General features: G+C 34.0%; 1 long non-coding RNA gene across 1 annotated transcript in view; it reads right to left on the bottom strand.

The window, feature by feature from the left end:
• Positions 1 to 3,661: 3,661 nt before the first annotated feature.
• The window catches only part of LOC103104940 (uncharacterized), a 32,609-nt gene continuing 17,212 nt past the window's right edge, over positions 3,662 to 19,058 (bottom strand). Inside the window, exon 2 of the long non-coding RNA XR_473296.3 lies at positions 3,662 to 4,167. This is a non-coding gene — a long non-coding RNA (uncharacterized LOC103104940). The remainder of the gene's footprint in view (positions 4,168 to 19,058) is intronic.

Consider the following 19,058-nt stretch of genomic DNA (forward strand, 5'->3'; position numbering starts at 1 on the left):
TCATGCTTTTCTTACAGGGAAAAAGGAGAGATATACATTAATCAATAGTACTCATATGCATTTTCAGTTGGTCAAATAGCTGTTACCAATGAGCACTATATTATGGTTTAATGTCATCTTTAAAGATCTCCAGTAGAGTTCACTCAGGAATTATATTTTACCAAGATCTCTTTACAATCTTTACCAATGCCTTGGATAAAAAGTCTCAATAGAGTACTTATAAAATCTATAGATGTCATGAAGCTGGGAAAAAATCGCTAACACAATAGATAATAGAATAAAGATTCAAAAAGCTCTGGGCAAACTATATTGGACTAAATAAATAGTATGAATTTGATGAGGATTTATGCCCAAAAAGTATTAGCAAAGTCATTTAACACATAGAAAAATATCTGAAGTTCTAGGCAGCTTCCCACATTCATTGACCCTTGCACCTCTACAAAATCAGTGGGAGCAAGGCATTTTGTTTAATGTCTCTTTTGAAAGACAAAGTTTGGTTATCATATGCTTAAAGCATTCAGTTTTTATTGTGGAGTTTCCACTTATATTGTTACTGAAATTTTGTATGGTTTTTTAGTTCCATTTATTTCATTTGGTATCATTTCACATAAGTAATTTCTCATTTGTGTTTTCATCAATTGTTACAGCACAGTGAAATTCCATTACATTTATGAGCACCAATTGATTTAACTATTTCCCAATCATTTGATGGTTTGTTTCTCATTCTTTGTTACCACCAAAAATTCTACCATAAATATTTTTGTGTATATGGAGCCTTTCTTTTACATCATTTACTTCTATGATATGTATGGCTAACTCTGAAATCTCTGAGACAATGTGTATTGATTCTCTGTAATTCCATATTCTTTTCTATGATGTTTGTATTAATTTATAGATTCATAAGGAGTGTTTAACTCTCCAAGCCCACCCCTAATCTTAATTTTTCCCATCTTTGGTTGTCTCTGCCAATTTTCTGGATATGAAATATAATGTTATTTTGTCACTTATTTGTATTGTTATTAAAAGCTTTCAATTCTTTCTTTGAGAATTGTTTGTTTTTCCCCCACTTCCCTTCATCTTATCTATTGAAGAAGGGCTTTTGGATTCATATTTTTACTTACTATCTCAGTGTCTTTAAGATTTAATCTTTATTAGAGATTTTTTACTTGCAGATATTTTTATTTCAGCTAATTCCTTTATTATACTAGATACATTTTTTTGCACAAAAGCTTTTTAATATCATACATTCAAAATTATTTATTTGTTAAACTCTTACTTTCTGTCTTAGTAACAACTATAAAACAGAAGGGGAAGGGCTAGGCAAACAGGTTTAAGTGACTTGCCCAGCTTCACACAACTAAGAAGTGTCTGAGGCCAGATATGAACCTATATCATCCCAACTCCAGACTGGGCTCTCTGTCTACTGTACCACCTTTCTGCCTCATCACTTACTTTATTTTTTGTAATTGCTCCTGCCTCTTGCTTGTTTTCAAATTCACACTTTCCCTCTACCTATGAGAAACATTGACTTTTTTCTACTTTAATGGCATAATCTTTAATATAAGACCTTACATCTATTTTTTATTTGACTGTGGACTCTATTATAGGCTGTTGTTTTCAGCCTCTGTTTTCTGTCTCAAGTACTAAGCTTTTGGATTAGACTATTTCTGATCCTTTCTTTCCTATTCTATGCCATTGGTCACTTTTTCATTTTAATCATTACAAATTGTTTTGATGATTATTTTTACAATAAAGTTTGACCTTTGGAAGTGTTCTCCAACCTTTGTCAGAACAATAATAATGATCAGGGCCAGACCACTTAGTTTTTAGATATAGGGAACACATTTCAGCAATGCATAATGACATTTGCTTTTCAACTTGCTAGGGCCATTGAGAGGTTAATTGGCTTGTTCATGGTCTTAGGGTCTACATGTATCAGGGACAGGATTGAACCTAGTTCTTTCTGAATGGGAAGCTCACTCTGTATACACTATGGCATGCTGCTTCTTGGCTACTATAATACTTAATTCATTTATTATAGCCTCTGAGATTAGTTAACTGCCTGTTGTTCACATTAATCTTTCTCTCTTTTTCTCTCTCTTTCTCTCTTTGTCTCTCTTTCTCTTTCTCCCTCCCTTTCTTTTCTTTCTTTCTTTCTTTCTTTCTTTCTTTCTTTCTTTCTTTCTTTCTTTCTTTCTTTCTTTCTTTCCTTTCTTCTTTCTTTCTTTCTTTCTTTCTTTCTTTCTTCCTTTCTTCCTTTCTTTCTTCTCTTTCTTTCTTTCTTCTCTTTCTTTCTTTCTTTCTTCCTTTCTTCCTTTCTTTCTTCCTTCCTTCCTTCCTTCCTTTCTTTCTTTCTTTCTTTCTTTCTTTCTTTCTTTCTTTCTTTCTTTCTTTCTTTCTTTCTTTCTTTCTTCCTTTCTTCCTTTCTTTCTTCTCTTTCTTTCTTTCTTCTCTTTCTTTCTTTCTTTCTTCCTTTCTTCCTTTCTTTCTTCCTTCCTTCCTTTCTTTCTTTCTTTCTTTCTTTCTTTCTTTCTTTCTTTCTTTCTTTCTTTCTTTCTTTCTTTCTTTCTTTCTTTCTTTCTTTCTTTCTTTCTTTCTTTCTTTCTTTCTTTCTTTCTTTCTTTCTTTCTTTCTTTCTTTCTTTCTTTCTTTCTTTCTTTCTTTCTTTCTTTCTTTCTTTCTTTCTTTCTTTCTTCTCTTTCTTTCTTTCTTTCTTCCTTCCTTTCTTTCTTTTTCTTTTTCTTTCTTTCTTTTTCTCTCTCCATCCCTCTCTTCCCCCCTTTCTCTCTCTCTCTGTCTGTCTGTCTCTCTGTCTCTCTCTTTCCCTCTCCCTCTCTCTTTTCACTCTCTACATTCACATATATGTATATGTATAAATATATATGTATATATATATATACACTTATGTGCACTTGGCCAGGCAGGGTCTGAAAATGGCATATTAGAATGTTACTGATTGTAAAGTAAGGGAAAATATTCCAGCAATGAATTACCTTCACTATCTCCAAAAAAGTAGGCTGCTCTGCCATCTGCTGGTGGAAGTGATGCCATCTCATGAGAGACAGTCCAATGTCCCTTATTCCTATTTGCTCATACCTTCGGTCTCAGCCAAGCAAGTTTTCTGAATATTTCTTGTTCCCATATAGGATCAGTACCAGGACTAGAAAGATAAAACTGGTTTTATAAGAAATGTGAAATGATTAGCGGCACTTCATTTGCTTTACGACATTGTTCTCCCATTACTCTAAAAACACGAGGCTCATCTATTTATTATGAAATGCTGAGGCTGAATTCTGCCTATGCAAATAGTTTGCACGTTGTAATCTAGCTCTCCATATATGCTGATGCAAAACCTACACCGGAATCATGTTCAATAAGCATTCTCTTTCCTCCCCCTTCCCCAGAATGTCAGACTGCTCCAATAAAGTGGCTTCCATGGTTACAATAACTTAACTCTCATCCTTGTGCATATGCATAATAGCAGGGTCTTTCCTAAAACGACACTCAGTGATGTGTCATACATATGTATAGCTTCATTGTGTCAAGGAATAGGAAACAATGTGAGTAGTTTTGTGAAAAGAATAATTTTGTTCAAAGTTGTGATGAATAAAGAGATGTTAATGAACAGGGAACAAAGCAAAAATGACTCCTTGCAAAAATGCACTTTTAGCAGGTTTCTCAAAAGAAGACCCTTTTATTCCCTTCATTGCTCAACACTTTAATCAGTCCCTCGATAGCATCTCTTGGAAAATCTAGAGGTGTATTTGAAGATACTCTCACCAAGTTTGTAGACAGATAGAAGCATTTATCTTCTTTATATGAAATGAATAGACACATTTGTTCCAGTTATTTTTCATATCTAAGTAATTGATGCATTCTAGCTTGTGTTCTTTTCAATCTTCTTGGCATGAGGAAGGTATCTTTTTTCAAAAGGACATTCAGTACTCCAGTTGAGATGCTTCTCAATTTCTTAGATCCCAATAGTTTTTGGAAGATGAAATCCCACATAGGGGAGAATTACCAGGAGGAGAGATTAAATGCAGATGTCTTTTGGTGGGAGCAAAAGGTATGATGGATTCCATGTTCTATAAAAGCCATATATATAGTCACGTTGTATACACTTGGAAAGATGTATTGGACTGGTCACTGAAGATGTGAACATTATTGCTGCAATAAAAATAAATGTCATGTAAAACAAGAAGGTTTTCTTAAATTAATTCACATTGAGTACAGCTCATGATGTCCTGGTACCACTGTTCATTATCTCTCTGTATATATTTCATCATCTCCAAAAGACAGTTGCTGTGTATGGGTCAAGATGTCATAGGGCCAGTTTCCATGACTCACTCAACTAAGTATGAAGTTCTGCAGAAATAAGTCTGTGGAGAATTATTCTATTTCTACGCCAAGTTTTCTACTGGAATGCTAACCTATCTGGTCTCTGGCACTCCAGTATTAACCATGAATAGTTCGAAATTACAACCTTTCTTTGTAAAATCTAAACCTCTCCAAGAAGTTTCAATCAACCTTTATGCCTTTTAATCCTTCATCCTACCCTGTGATATTATTTTCTATTAATCCTACATAAACTATTTATATAAATTTGATGATAGGTTGTCTCCTCTATTGGATTTTGTGTTCTACCAGGGCTAGTTTTCTTTGCTTTTCTCTTAATCTCTACCACTTAGCATAATGCCTGATATATTGTAGGCATTTAATAATCAATTCTTCATTATGTTTTCTTCTTATTTACTGTGGAATATGTATTCATTCTCTTAAGAAGAGTTTATTAACCACCTACTACATAATATGTACTGGGGAAAATATTAGTAACCCTAAAACAAAAATGAAAACAGCCCTGCCCCAAGGAGTTCACATTCTCTTGGTCACATAGGAAGATAAGTAACAAAAGTCTTTTTTTTTTCTGTATAAATATTCCTTAGTTCTCAACTTCACATTTACTCTCAAGGGTATTATCACCCTCAGTGTTATTCATTCCTCCAACTCTGGTGTGATACTCAATCTTACATTCAGGCCACATAGCCATCTATTGCCAAACCTTATCTTGACAATAACTCTAGTATATTTCCCATTTTCTCTACTCATACATTTCCAGCCCTGCTTTAGGTCCTCATCACCTCTTACCTGGAATACTGGAATAGCCTTCTAACTGGTCTCTTTACCTTGTCTTGCCTCACTCCAATTCATCCTCCTTTTAGCTGGAAAGATGATTTGTTTTCTGAAATGTTCTGTCCATGCCAGCCCAACTCATCATAATTAGTTTCAGGTGGCCCCTCACCTATACCTATTCCTTTCCCTAGTTTCCTTCAGAGTCAGTTCAAATTGGGGGCCGCCAGGTTGCTCAGGGTTTGAGAGCTTGGCTTAGAGACAGGAGATCTTGAATTCAAATATGACCTGAGACACTTCCTCGCTGAGTGATCCTGGGCAACTCTCTTAACCCCCATTAACAAGCCCTTATCACTCATCTGCCTTGGAACTAATATAAGGTGCTATTTCTAAAGCAGAAGGTAAAGTGAAAAAAATTGAGTTTAAATCTCACCATCTGAAGGAGGATGTTTTAATTCTAGTGCTGAGGCCTTCCTCTTTCATGTCAGTTTCACCTCTGATATATATTGAATGTACCTAATTATTTACATAGTCTCCCATGTGAAATTATTTACATATTTACATGCTGTTCTCCTTTAGAGCATCAGGTCCTTGAGGGGAGGAAAGTTTTCTTTAACTTTATCTCCCCAGTACTTCACACAGTGCTTGACCCACAGTATATATTTAATAAACGCTGGTTGACTAACTGATTGAATGATTCAGGTAGATCCAAAGTATATTCAAAGTAAAGGTGGTGTAATTTTTCATTGGGAATGGAGGAGAGTCAGGCTAGATCTTTTGCTGGAGGTGGCATTTGTGCTGATCTTGGAGGTAATCAAGGGATTCTAAGAAGTAGAATGGAGGACAGAGTTTATTTAAGAAAAGTAGGCCAATGAGCATTGGACAATAAGCCTGGAAAGGTAAGTGAGATCCCCAAAGTCCAAAGTTTACATTTTTTAAGAAACAATAACAAGCCATTGGGATTTCTAGAGCCAGGCAGTGGGGTGGATTAGGAAAAAACTGGGAAGAATTATTGTAAGTTACAGCTATTAGTCTTTGATTTGTAAAATGCTAAAGTAAGCATTGAATCAAATATGAAAGGTTTAACATCATGATTGAACAAAAATTATATGTAAGAAAATGTATTCAAAATACAGTGACCATGTATAGAGAGAAATATATAAATGTATGTATATATGTAAATATTCATATTTACATATATGTAGATATTTATCCTATTCTGAGGGTCATTGTAAATATATGATAAACTGACCAGTCCAAACTCATTTCCTTCCAACATAATTTTAAGATGTTTCCTTAACTTCTAGAGAGCAGGATATTAAGCATTCTTTCACCCATCAACTTGAGGTTATGCCAATGAATTTCACACAGCTGGTTTTCCCACTCAATCCTCCTGGAGGTAGGTGATTGACAGTTTTGCCAAGGGATATAGAACAATAGGCAGTAATGGTTTTGTGTTTTGTGTAGGCAAGAACAATGGAATTGAACCTTACTTTCTTAGAAATTTCAACTGTAACATTTTCTTTTCAGTTATCTTACTCCTTGTCTCCTGACACCTTCCCTTCTGCACACCCCCATCCCCAAACATACATATACACAGATTTCACACCCTCTAGGACCTGGGCATATTATGAAATGAATAGACAAGCATTTATTGTCTCTGACATTCATTTCTCTCCCACCATTAAGGAAATTGGACTATTCCTAGATGATTCAAAAGCTTCCTAATCACTTGGAATTCAGGATAATAAGAAAAAGGTTTTGAATTGAAATCCCTTTTGTTGCACTGGTTATAGAATTGCTAGATGACCTGAGAAAGGACACAAACCGGAAAGTCATTTGTTTGAATGGCTTCTTAACAAAAATGCTTATAAAAAGCATTATTGCTAATGTCTTAATCTTTTAGGAATAAGAAAAGGGGAATGGTAATAGAATAATAGCTTTAACTGTTCAGGAAAATTAAATTTTGTGGTTATGAAAATTATTTCTAAGAGCAGAATTATAAATCACAATAGCCACATTTTATTCCTCTGTCACTGTCCCTTTTGATCTTAAAAATTTCGTAGAAAAGATTAATCTATCAAATACAGTACATACAATTGTATAATTTTTACAACTACAATATTTGCACTTTATTATCATAGTTGTTTTTGAACAAACAGTGTCAACAGAGAGGAGAAATGATCAGTTTTGAAATGTTACATTTCATTAAAATTTCTTTGAAATTCTTTAAATCACTTCTACTTTCTAAGAAAAAAAATCTGTTCAAAGAATCCTTCTAATATTTCCTTTTTCTCACTGCCATTTCATTTCCTCACTAGTATCTTTATATCTTATTATCACAGATTTGGAGTTGAGAGGAATTTGAGAGATCATCTAGTCCAGTTTCATTTTATCCATAAAAAATGATGCATCGACATTATGTCTTATTTCAGATAACAAAGTTGGGCTTTGACTCAATATCTTCTGTTCTTCAGGCAAAGCTCTTTTGTCTACCATAAGCCTCACTCTTTACATTCATTTATACTCCTAGAAGATGTAGGGTCTTGGGATAGAAAATCTAAAGTTTAGCAAATACTATGTGAAAGGCTTTTCTCTAAAACAGTTAAGTATTACCAAATAATTATTTTAAAAAATAAGTCATAGTTTATATTCTGAAGGTCATTTACCAGTGAAATATTTCTTTTTTTCCTCCAGATCCCTGGATAATGGGAGTCTTTTCATGGCCAATTCAAATATACTGCCCATTTGATGTTGGAATTTTAATGGTAGGGTTTTATAATTTTGAAAAGAAATATAAACAGTAGGGTTAAATGGTAATACCAAAATATGTTTAAAGCAATAATAGACTGTCCATCAGAAAATTGATTCTCTTTTAATGTCAATACCTGACTGCCTTTATGAACTTCAAAGCCTTCATGACTTTTAAAACTGTCAATAATGTCACATATATTTTAAACATTTATGTAGTTTGTATATTTTCTGTGATTTAATAAACTACCACAAAAACAGAAGTTAACATTCTAATGAGAGATAATAATGACTAGCACTTAGAGAGTTCTTCAGGTTTGCAAAACACTTTACATATGTTATCTCATTTATTCCACAAAATAATCTAGTGAGTTAGACGATATTACTATCCCTGTTTCATAAAGGAGGAAAATAAATCTGAAAAAGATAAATGACTTGTCCAGGACCATCCGACTATTAATCGTCTGATGCAGGATTCAGATTCATTTCTCTCTGACTTCAGGTCTGACACTCTGGCCACTGATCATCTAACTCTCTTTTTGGAGACAATGAAATACGTCTTGTTTGCCTGGTGTACATGTAAGACAAAGTGTATGATTTAATGTGCTTAAATGTGTGGTATTTTTTTTTAAACTTGAAACAATAAGAAAACAACTAAATGTTCTCTCCCATTAAAGACTGCAAGGAATTGCAAGTATTTAAGAATGTTCTCTTGCTTCTTATTAAAGTCAAAGAATCCTCAGTCTGCATTTGGAATGACTGTACCACAAGGAACTTGGTGGGAACACAATCAAGTTCTTTGGAGCTATTTTTCTAAACGTTTCCTTTTTTAAGCTTCCTGTTGGTCCGAGGACATTGTGTTCTTCTGGAACACATCCCCTTCAAGCCATATGTGGAAGTAATAAAGTGTATCTCTGTGTCCAAAGATATGCAATGTTTGTTTAGTTAAGTGACTGAGGGAAGGACTATTAACTCATTAACAAATATGGTCAGATGTGATACCTTCTTTCTCTAAATCAGGCTGCAGAACCAGAGCACAGGAAATGCAAGTCAGCCCAGGCAATGGATAGATAATTATCCATTTTAAATTTCAAATCCCTTTGGCCATAAAAAAAAAAAAGACGTCTCAACTGTAAATAGGGGCTATTCTTATATGGAAACAGGCTCCTAGACATATAATACAAACCAGATCTGTAGGACAAGTGCTGTCTCAGCTGAAAGAAAAAGGCATTATTTTTTCGTGAGCTCCTAAACTTGCACATTGAAGCCCTCGCTGCAGTGGAAAGAATGAAATGCCTTCACTTTTCAGACATTAATTTTGTCTTTTGAGTTGTCCTTTCCAGCAATTCAAAGATATGTAAACACCCTCACCACCCACTTCAGGGGTTTAGCTCCATCTACAGGAAGCAGGAAATAAAACAAAATCTTTGTAAATATTTCATGTCTTCTCTGAAGTGCCAGTCAGAGGATGACTATTTTTGTCCAAGAAGCTGGAATAATCCTTACACAGTAAATTCCAAGAGAACAGAAACCAGAAAAATGTAGTTAAAGAACTATATCTCTACCAATTTCTGGGGCCATTCTACATTTCCTCTGCCCTGTTTTGATGTAAATAAGCATAGATTCTCTGATCTTCATTTCATATGGACATCAACTATTTTATTATGATTTCATAATCCCACATTAGCCACTCAATTAATCCTCTCTCTTTAAAATTATCCATTATCCTTTCTCTTCTTGTCTCTTTCTTCTCTCTCATTTCAGCTAGTTAAGCAATTCTAGAAGGCAAAGATAATCATTTAGACTAATTCACAACCAGCTGTGAGTAATCAATATTGTTTCTCTAAAGATGATATTAAGTGGGATGATATGAATGGATACTTTCCCAGTGATATATTTTAAAGTAAGGGGGCATGTGTATACCCACAAAATGCTCATCAAATGATTCAAAATTCAGCTAGTTATATGGTATACTTCATTACCCATGCATACATCACCCAATCCCACCATGCATTTTCTGAGTGCTACATTTTTCTGGTTCATCATCAAATTCTTTCATCTAAACTGATCATATTTGGGAGTTTTCCACTCTAATATCTGGTTATGAAATCCAGGAGATAGAAAATAGCTCAAGGTCCACCTTAGGCTTTTGATTATTCAATAAACTGATCCAGAAAAAAGATCAGCTAGATAATCAACCATCTAGCTAACGTCCCAAACTGGGGAACAGACACCCAGTCCTGATGTGCCCCTGCTCTAGTGTCTGACTCATAAAAGTAAACCATCTTCCATATGAGTGATGGTGTTAAGTCATTATATGCTGAGATATTTATTTTTACTGAATTAAAAGTTAAGAAAATTACTAGAGATTATTTTGTTTAAATACAAAGGAAGGTGGCCTTGTAGTCCCAGATCTCAAACTATACTATAAAGCAGTAGTCATCAAAACAACATGGTAATGGCTAAGAGAAGGAAAGGAGGATCAGTGGAACAGACTTGGGGTAAGTAACCTCAGCAAGACAGTCTATGATAAGCCCAATGATCCCAACTTTGGGGACCCAAATCCACTCTTTGATAAAAACTGTTGAGAAAATTGGAAGACAGTATGGGAGAGATTAGGTTTGGATCAAAATCTCACACCTTACACCAAGATAAAGTCAGAATGGGTGAATGACCTGAATATAAAGAAGGAAACTATAAGTAAATTATGTGAACACAGAATAGTATACTTGTCAGACCTCTGGAAAAGGAAAGATTTCAAAACCAAGCAAGACTTAGAAAAAGTCACAAAATGTAAAATAAATGATATTGGCTGCATCAAATTAAAAAGTTTTTATACAAACAAAACCAATGTAACTAAAATCAGAAGGGAAATAAAAAATTGGGAAACAATCTTCATATCAAAAACCTCTGACAAAGGTCTAATTACTCAAATTTATAAAGAGCTAAACCAATTGTACAAAAAAAATCAAGTCATTCTCCAATTGATAAATGGGCAAGGGACATGAATAAGCAATTTTCAGTCAAAGAAATCAAAACTATTAATAAGCACATGAAAAAGTGTTCTAAATCTCTTATAATCAGAGAGATGCAAATCAAAACAACTCTGAGGTATCACCTCACACCTAGCAGATTGGCTAACATGACAGCAAAGGAAAGTAATGAATGCTGGAGGGGATGTGGCAAAGTTGGGACATTAATTCATTGCTGGTGGAGTGGTGAATTGAACCAACCATTCTGGATGGCAATTTGGAACTATTCCCAAAGGGTGCGAAAAGACTTTCTGCCCTTTGATCCAGCCATAGCACTGCTGGGTTTGCACCTGTGAATTTTAAAATCTCCATCTTGCTTGGTCTAGCACCCAGAATTGTGTACACCCACACTGCATGGGCATGTGCTAGTCAATGACAAATCAGAGATGACTAATTGCCCACCTGGGCTGTCCTAAGCCAAGCTTGAGCCACCATTGGCACTTGTGAGGCACAGGAAGTGATGTAGAAAGTAGCTCTGGAATTCGCTCACTTCCTGTAGAGAGGGCTGGGCAGCATTTAGTGCGAGGAGCTTGAGCAGGGAGGAGGCCTGCAGACAGCTTCTTTCAGATCAGTCACATGAGTCAAGGACTGATTCCCTTCTCTACCTTGGCCTTCCAGGTCTAAAACTCCATCTTGCTCTTCCAGAAGGTTGAGTTAACCTCTTTCCCTTTCCTCCTCTCTCCTTCTCTCTCTCTCCCTTTTCTTACTCCCGTTGTGATTAAACCACCATAAACTCCATTCTGACTTGAGTGTTTCATTTAGGGAATTACATAGCTGAATTCCCTGGCGACCATAAATTAATATTTTAACAATCTTTAAAGGTGATTTTCACCATAACATACCCCAAAGAGATAATAAAGAAAAAGACTTGTACAAGAATATTCATAGCTGCACTCTTTGTGGTGGCCAAAAATTGGAAAATGAAGGGATGCCCTTCAATTTGGAAATGGCTGAACAAATTGTGGTATATATTAATGATGGAATACTATTGTGCTAAAAGAAATAATGAACAATATATCTTTTGATTACTTGCTAGCAATATTTTAGAAGTGAGTTTTATTCTTTTGAAGGTTAGACTTTCAAATATGAAATGCTGGGAGTTTATGTTGTCTAAGGACAAGCCGTACTGTATCAGGAAAAGTCCCACCTCTAGGGGGTATTGGCTTTCATTTATTTATTTAATCATTTATTTATTTATTTGGTTGATTGTTTCTGCTTTCTTTGAGCAACTTCACATCCTGGCTTTTCTGGCTTTTTTCATTATCTCAACACAAATCAGACATTCCATAGGTTCACCTTATCCACTCAACTATTAGTGCCTTCCCTCTGAGATTCCTTACCATTCACATGGTATAAAAGTAGTATGAATGCTTTTTTTAAAACCCATTGTCTCCATGTTCAAATATGATGTCTTTGAGGGGAAGAAGTTCTTTGGTATTTATTTTTTATTTCCTAGTATCTAGCACATAGTGAGTGCCTAATGAATATTTGTTGATTTGTTGACTTTGTAGCATATCAAAAAAGATTATCTATTTAAATTAAAAATATATTTTGATAAATTTTGGTCCATTTTAATGAAAGCAATGTCTAACTTTACAAAACTACACATTTTTGAAATAGCAAAGGCTGAAATTAAGCCAAATCTTTAGAGGTTTACAACTATATATTTGTTATTAAAAAAAAAAAAAACCTCTGTTCGAAAATCTATCTATTCATTTGTCATGGCTCAAACAGAAAGCTGTGTAGTAGGAAATAATAAGCAAAATATCAAGAAATTAACAGAATTATCATAAGAGGCAAGTGGTCTTAAATCCATTAGTTATCAGTCACAAATGGTTATTTCTGAAAAGTCCAAAGCAGTTTTCATCTTTGTAAAATTATCTCAGAAAATCTCATAATGGCAGGGCTTAGGAAAAGGGATATTGGTTAATAAAAGATTAAAGGATTCAAATATTTTAGTATTTAGAAAAGAGATAAATGTGAGACTTAATAACTGGTTTTTTTTTCTATTAGTAGAACTAAAGGAAATTAAGAAAACAGTGTAAATTGAAGGTCCTGCAACAGTAGCCTTATGGGGCTTAAAATGATGTTTCTGTACTTTTTGGTATTTCTGTACCTTTTATTTTAAACCTAATAGAGAAATTAGAGCTTTTCCCAAATCAGCAAAGTCTTTTCTAGAAGGAAGTGAGTTCTCTATCTCTGTTGGGGATCAAGCAGAGATTCATGAATGCTTGAGAAAGAGGATGGAGGAGATCCATGCTTGGGAATGGGAAGGAGGAGGGATGGTTGAATTATATGATACTGACTATTCATATATCCCAGTTCTTTGTTTCTATGTTTCTAAGTCTCATAGTAGTCATTCAGTATACTTTTGTTGAAGAAATTAACTGTATTTTAAGGTTTTATAGAGACAACTGTGGGGTTGGACCTTGCTCAAACTTTGAAGATGGTAAAGTTTTCTGTTAGTCTTTTTCTTCACCCTTTCTCTACTTTCTAAGATGTTCGTATCTGTTCTTTAACAGGCATTCAGTGTCTTTTTTGTGATCCACTCTCTTCTCCCAACCCTGCATTTAGGGAAGGATTTTATATCAGTCATTTTCACTTTGGCATCAAATTAAGTCAATTTAAGTCATTTATGCTCCTCTCCTAGGAGCACATATATTTTAAATATTTGCAATCATGGAAAATGTGGCAGAGAACTCTGAATCTCTCATTTGTGCTTCTTAGTTTTTAATAGTTTATATTATTTTCTCTCCATTTTATTCTAATTCTCTGGAAAGAGGAGAGAAAGGGTTGCATCTCATTTTATCTTTTTTATCACAATAATCTAATGCACCATAATAGGCACTTCATACCTGTTTTAAAAAAAATAAAAATGTTATATCTCCTAAAAGAGACATGTCAGAAATTAGAAAGCAGGTAAAGGACACGTGTGGAGTCAGGGAGTTAAGGGGCTAAATTGCAATACACAAGCAAGTGTTTGGCCTTTCTATAGAGAAGGTGAGCCTTGACCCATTTGACTGTGTCAAGAATGATCATAAAAGAAACCTGGCCATTCCTTTTATGGTCCAGAACACTTTTACACTGATCACCCAATCAAGCAAGCCTGCCTTCCTAGCAGGGTTGGAAATGGAAGATTAGTCTTGACCTTTGGCATTAAAAATAAACTCCTGTCAATGATAAATTCTTATCATTCTCCCTGTTGTTGTCATGAGATGTCCATCATTTGTCCCATGACCCTACTAGAGTTCAGCCAATAAAATCAGCATGCCTCTCTGAAGTGTCAGAGAGATTGAGTGCTGAATTACGACAACTGCAGATGTGGGGTCTCATGTCACTCACCCATTTCTTGTGTTAAGGTAGCCATGCACTTCATCTTAAAGTAATGACATTTAGCAATAGTGATAATATAACTTCTTGAGCTGTAGCATGCCAGGGCTAAATGGGGTGAGCAACAATCCACTTTTATTAAGTACATACTTTGGGCAAAGGACCGTGTCAGGCATTGAGCGACATATATAGTTTAGATCAAATATGGTCCTTGGTCTTAAAGAATTTATAGTTTTATAGAGGTATAAGATATAACAGTTATATAAATATATTATGCTATAATTTAGAATAAGTGTATAGGCAATTATAGGTGAAGTTATTATGAAAGATTAGACAGAAATCAGAATGTATTATAATTAAGAGATTTTAAAAATTATCTAATTTAACCAAAATTTAGTAAAAAGTGAAATGTTTGTTTTAAAATAATATGAAGGAGTAGTTTTTACTACTGCTTCCTCAATTATAAGAAATTTATGAGCTTCTATTGCCATTTAGGATTCTTAGGGGATGATTGCATGAGTCAGTTTCCCATTTTAAGACCCCGTTGGTAAATATTAAAAATTTTCCTTCAATTCCAATCACTTACTCAAAAAATATAAAAAGGCTATAATTTTCTTTAAAACATTTCTTATATTAAATATTATTTATTATTATAATGAAATAATATATCAAACAAACATATTAATGGAACATATCTAATAAAAATTATAAACATTAAAAGCAACAACAATAACAATAACAGAAGGGTTTAAGGAGAGGGGAAATCACAAGAAAATGGCTGTGGGCTAGATAAATCATGAGATATATTCACCAATCAGGAGAGCACAAGCACTAGGTTAAATGGCCACTTTAGCAAAAAAGCAAATACCCAAACAAATAATTACATCTTAAGTGTCTGGTAGTCAATAAACACTTATTAAATAGCTCATAAATGTCAGATTCTGTGCTAAGTGCTGAGGATTCACAGAATGGTAAAAGACAGTCTCTTCCATTAATGGAAGAGATTACAACCTAGTGTGGAGCAGAAATGGAACGACTAATTACTAATGTGGGAGACATTTCTGAATAAGCTGTCCATGTGCAGTTGGATCTTGAACTTGTTAGAATAGATTGTGATAGCATCAATGTCCTTATTTTTCTAACCTTGCAAGTTAGTCTTATTTTCCTTTTAAGGAATTTAATACTTCATTGAGCACTGACTGACTAAAGACTAAAGGCTCAAGTGTTAACATATTTTCCTGGTTGCCTGAGTATCATACAGATATGAGGAACTCAAGGAACTCTTTCATCTTGATCTGGTGGGAGGAAAAGCTCAACTCAAACAAGTTTGGGGTGTCCTCAGTGGCTATCATTGTTGATGATTCTTCACTTGCAATGACTAGGTTAACCTTCTTTTATAAATTAATCTTCTTTTGATAAGTGTTGAATGAACTTTTAGTATGATTTTGTTCTAATTATGAATTTCAACTACTTATCGGGCCTGGGAAAACTATAAAAACAATTAATAGCAAATGATTATGAGCAGTATGGCCTCATACAATATTGAAGAATTGTGGAGAAAAAATATTTGAAGAAAACTTGGTGTGAGACTTATTATCCAAGGAGCAACTGAATATAAAATTCAGAAGAGAAAAACACCTGTAACATGCAACATATATGTCAATGCTTTTCTAATAATTATTTTCTTTATTAATGATATTAGAATACCTCATTTACACTCTAATATCTCATTGTCCAATGTGCTATATAAAGAAGTAGAAATGGTGGAAAGAAGAGAAAGAGAGATGAGCATCTAGAGCAAAACAAGTAAAGAGAAAATCCTTCATGGAGGTATTTCATTTTTGGTGGCATTAAGAAACTAGCTCTCAAGAAATAATAATAATAATAACAATAATAATAATAAGTGCCAAATGTGTGAAAATATCTGACTTCATGGTCTGATAATGTGTCAGAGAAAACAAAGGTAAGTTTTAAGTGATATACCTATTCTTCATCTTTATAAAATCTTTTTGATATTCATCTAGATACCCACTGAGTGCATTTTTGATGAAGGGAAGAATAGGGAAATTTCAGGGTTTTGAAAATGTGTTCAACAATAGAAAACAGTCTGACCATATCATAGTTGACTTAAACGTGATAATATAAGATCTCCTCATGCTTACTGTTAATGAAAAAGTCTACATTCAAGAGAAAAAAAATATCTTACAAATTCCTTTGAAACAACATCTCACATCCTTAAAATAACTCAATGCTTTTTGGAAAATGTGACAAGAGAAAGAATTTTATGCTATGAACTTCTGACGATAACTATTTTGTGAGGCATAAATAGCGTGATGTATAATCACCCAAAATACTTATCACTATGATGGATGAGATCTAGTTAGGGGAGTATAAGTAGAGAAAGGATTCCCTGTGGATTGAAAGTTATTCTAAAGGTCTTCTTTATATGTGGCATTGTGTTGATGGCATCAAGTTCCAAAATGTTGCTTCCTGGAATGCCTCTAGAGCCTTCTGGAAGAAATTTGTACTCATTCAAAATGCCTTAGCCTGTCCACCCACACAGAAAAGACCAAATGGATGAAGCATGCTTAGTCCCCCGATTTCAATGTGTAGATGAATGGATATTTTAAAGAGCTTATTCAACAGTGCCCATAGCTAGGGCAGATAATAAGGACAGGTTCTGAGTTGAAGAGAAATCGCAGTATGCATTTTGGGGGGAGCAGAAATGGGGTTGCAAAGCTCTTAACTGATCACAAACTTCCTATAACATCAAAAGTCTATCTTTTCTATATAAATATCTTTCTTCTCTTGCTATCCAGGCTGTGAAATTAGAAACACCATTGACTGAATAATTTTAGATAAACATCACCTAAAGAACAATTAGAATAGTGGGTGTGACTGAGCTACTATATTATATATATAAGCAACCCAGATCTTTGAAAAACATGAGTAAAGGATGTAATCAAATAATTTTATGGCAAGAAGAGGAGTTAGGCATATGGTAAAACTGATGGATGACAGGGAGATGACTGGAGTGCTTCATTGGCACATTCTTGATTTGAGGAGTAATGTGGAAGGGAAGTTCTCTAGCATTCTAGATATACTTTATGAGGCAAGCTTTGGGGAGGGAATAAATGGGAGTCACATAAGATAAGTGGGCATGGAAGAAACTTACAATCTGCATCATTGATGAGAACCCTTGAATCAATGAGATCACATATCCATTTTAGTATTAAAATGAAGAGAGTTATGAAATGCATCTGCCAACTTAATGAACAAGTGAAAAATCCAAACAGCCACTCATTCTCTCAATGTACCTACAAATAAGTTCTTGGACTCATTCTCTCCATTGAATAGACTAAATTTTTGGAATGATTTGGAAGTTTTTAGACCAGATTAGATTGAGTAGCCAGAGAAATTTCGAAAGTTCTGGACCAATATTTCTCCAATGATAACTGTTTGAATATAATTTTATGTTGAAAAACTGCTGTCACAATCTATTGCTTCACAGCTTTCTTTGTCTTGGATGTCAGAGATAGCCAGTTATCCATACTATACATATATCTCCTAGAGTGACTGCATGAAATAGAAACACTGAATACTTTGATGATGATAATTTGTTAAATCAGTTTCATATTAAATTGATAAACCACAAAGAAATGAAGTCATCATGTTTCAAAGGGATGATTGTTGATCTCTCTTTCATGAACTGTGGTGGTGGTGTGGCAACCCTGAAAAAGAACAAGCCTTTAAACAGTACAACATTTGTCATTAAAAACAAGTTATTCTGTAATTTCTTATATCCATACCAATCTTCTAAGAGACTAAAAAAAGAGAACTTTCAAAAGTGGTACCAAGTTGGAATACAGAATTTTGTTTTCCCTGCATAAAAATTACCTTTCTAGGATTCTTATCTGTTTTCTTGTTCACAAATACCTTTTAGTATTAATACTCTATCCATTGCAATATAGCAGTTGTGTGTGTGTGTATTTTAATTCAGATGATCAATTTCAAAAGATAGTTGTAGAATCAGTTAAACAAGAAATTAGGAGAATAGAATGTTAGGGGTAAATTATTTCTTTTGCCTCATGGACATGAATACTTTACTTAAGCTGTGTCTCAATATTCTTGATTCCATTCCTTTCTCCTAAATGGTGGAGGGTTCATGATATTATCTCTACCTTTTCTCTAAAGGTATTGTCTGAACCTAATCATATATATATAAAGTGCCTTGATACAGAAAAAAAATTCTATAATGAATACATTAAAGTCACCGTATAACTTCCTCCTTTGATCCTTATAATATAAAAAAATTACAACCTTGAGGAACCGAAATTATTATATAATGGTATGCATAACCTTAGAGGTCATGTAGTCCAACTGATTCCTTAAGCATAAATCTGATTTAAAGCATAATTTGACCACCTAGACACTACTTGAAGACTACTTATATCAAAACTTCTAATACCCCCTGCAGTTATACATTCTACTTTTGGATAAGTGTAAATATTTTAAAATATTTTATTATATATGTATGTATTTTATATACACACATATATATATATAACATGCATTGCATATTATAAATATATATGTATATCTATACATATAATTTAATAATTTAGATGTGATAACATATTGTTCCTGTTAACCTTCTGTCCATTTATTGTCGTAGAGCCATGATTGGTAGTATAAGCAGGAGTCTTATGATAATGTAAGACAAAATTTCATTTTATAACTAAAAATGTCAAAGCCCTGAAGTCATTCAGACCATGATCTTTTCTATGTAGAGTTTGGGGCTTTGAACTTTGGTTCAAA

This window comes from Monodelphis domestica, chromosome 5 (genome assembly GCF_027887165.1).
Source record: "Monodelphis domestica isolate mMonDom1 chromosome 5, mMonDom1.pri, whole genome shotgun sequence".
Taxonomy (NCBI): domain Eukaryota; kingdom Metazoa; phylum Chordata; class Mammalia; order Didelphimorphia; family Didelphidae; genus Monodelphis; species Monodelphis domestica.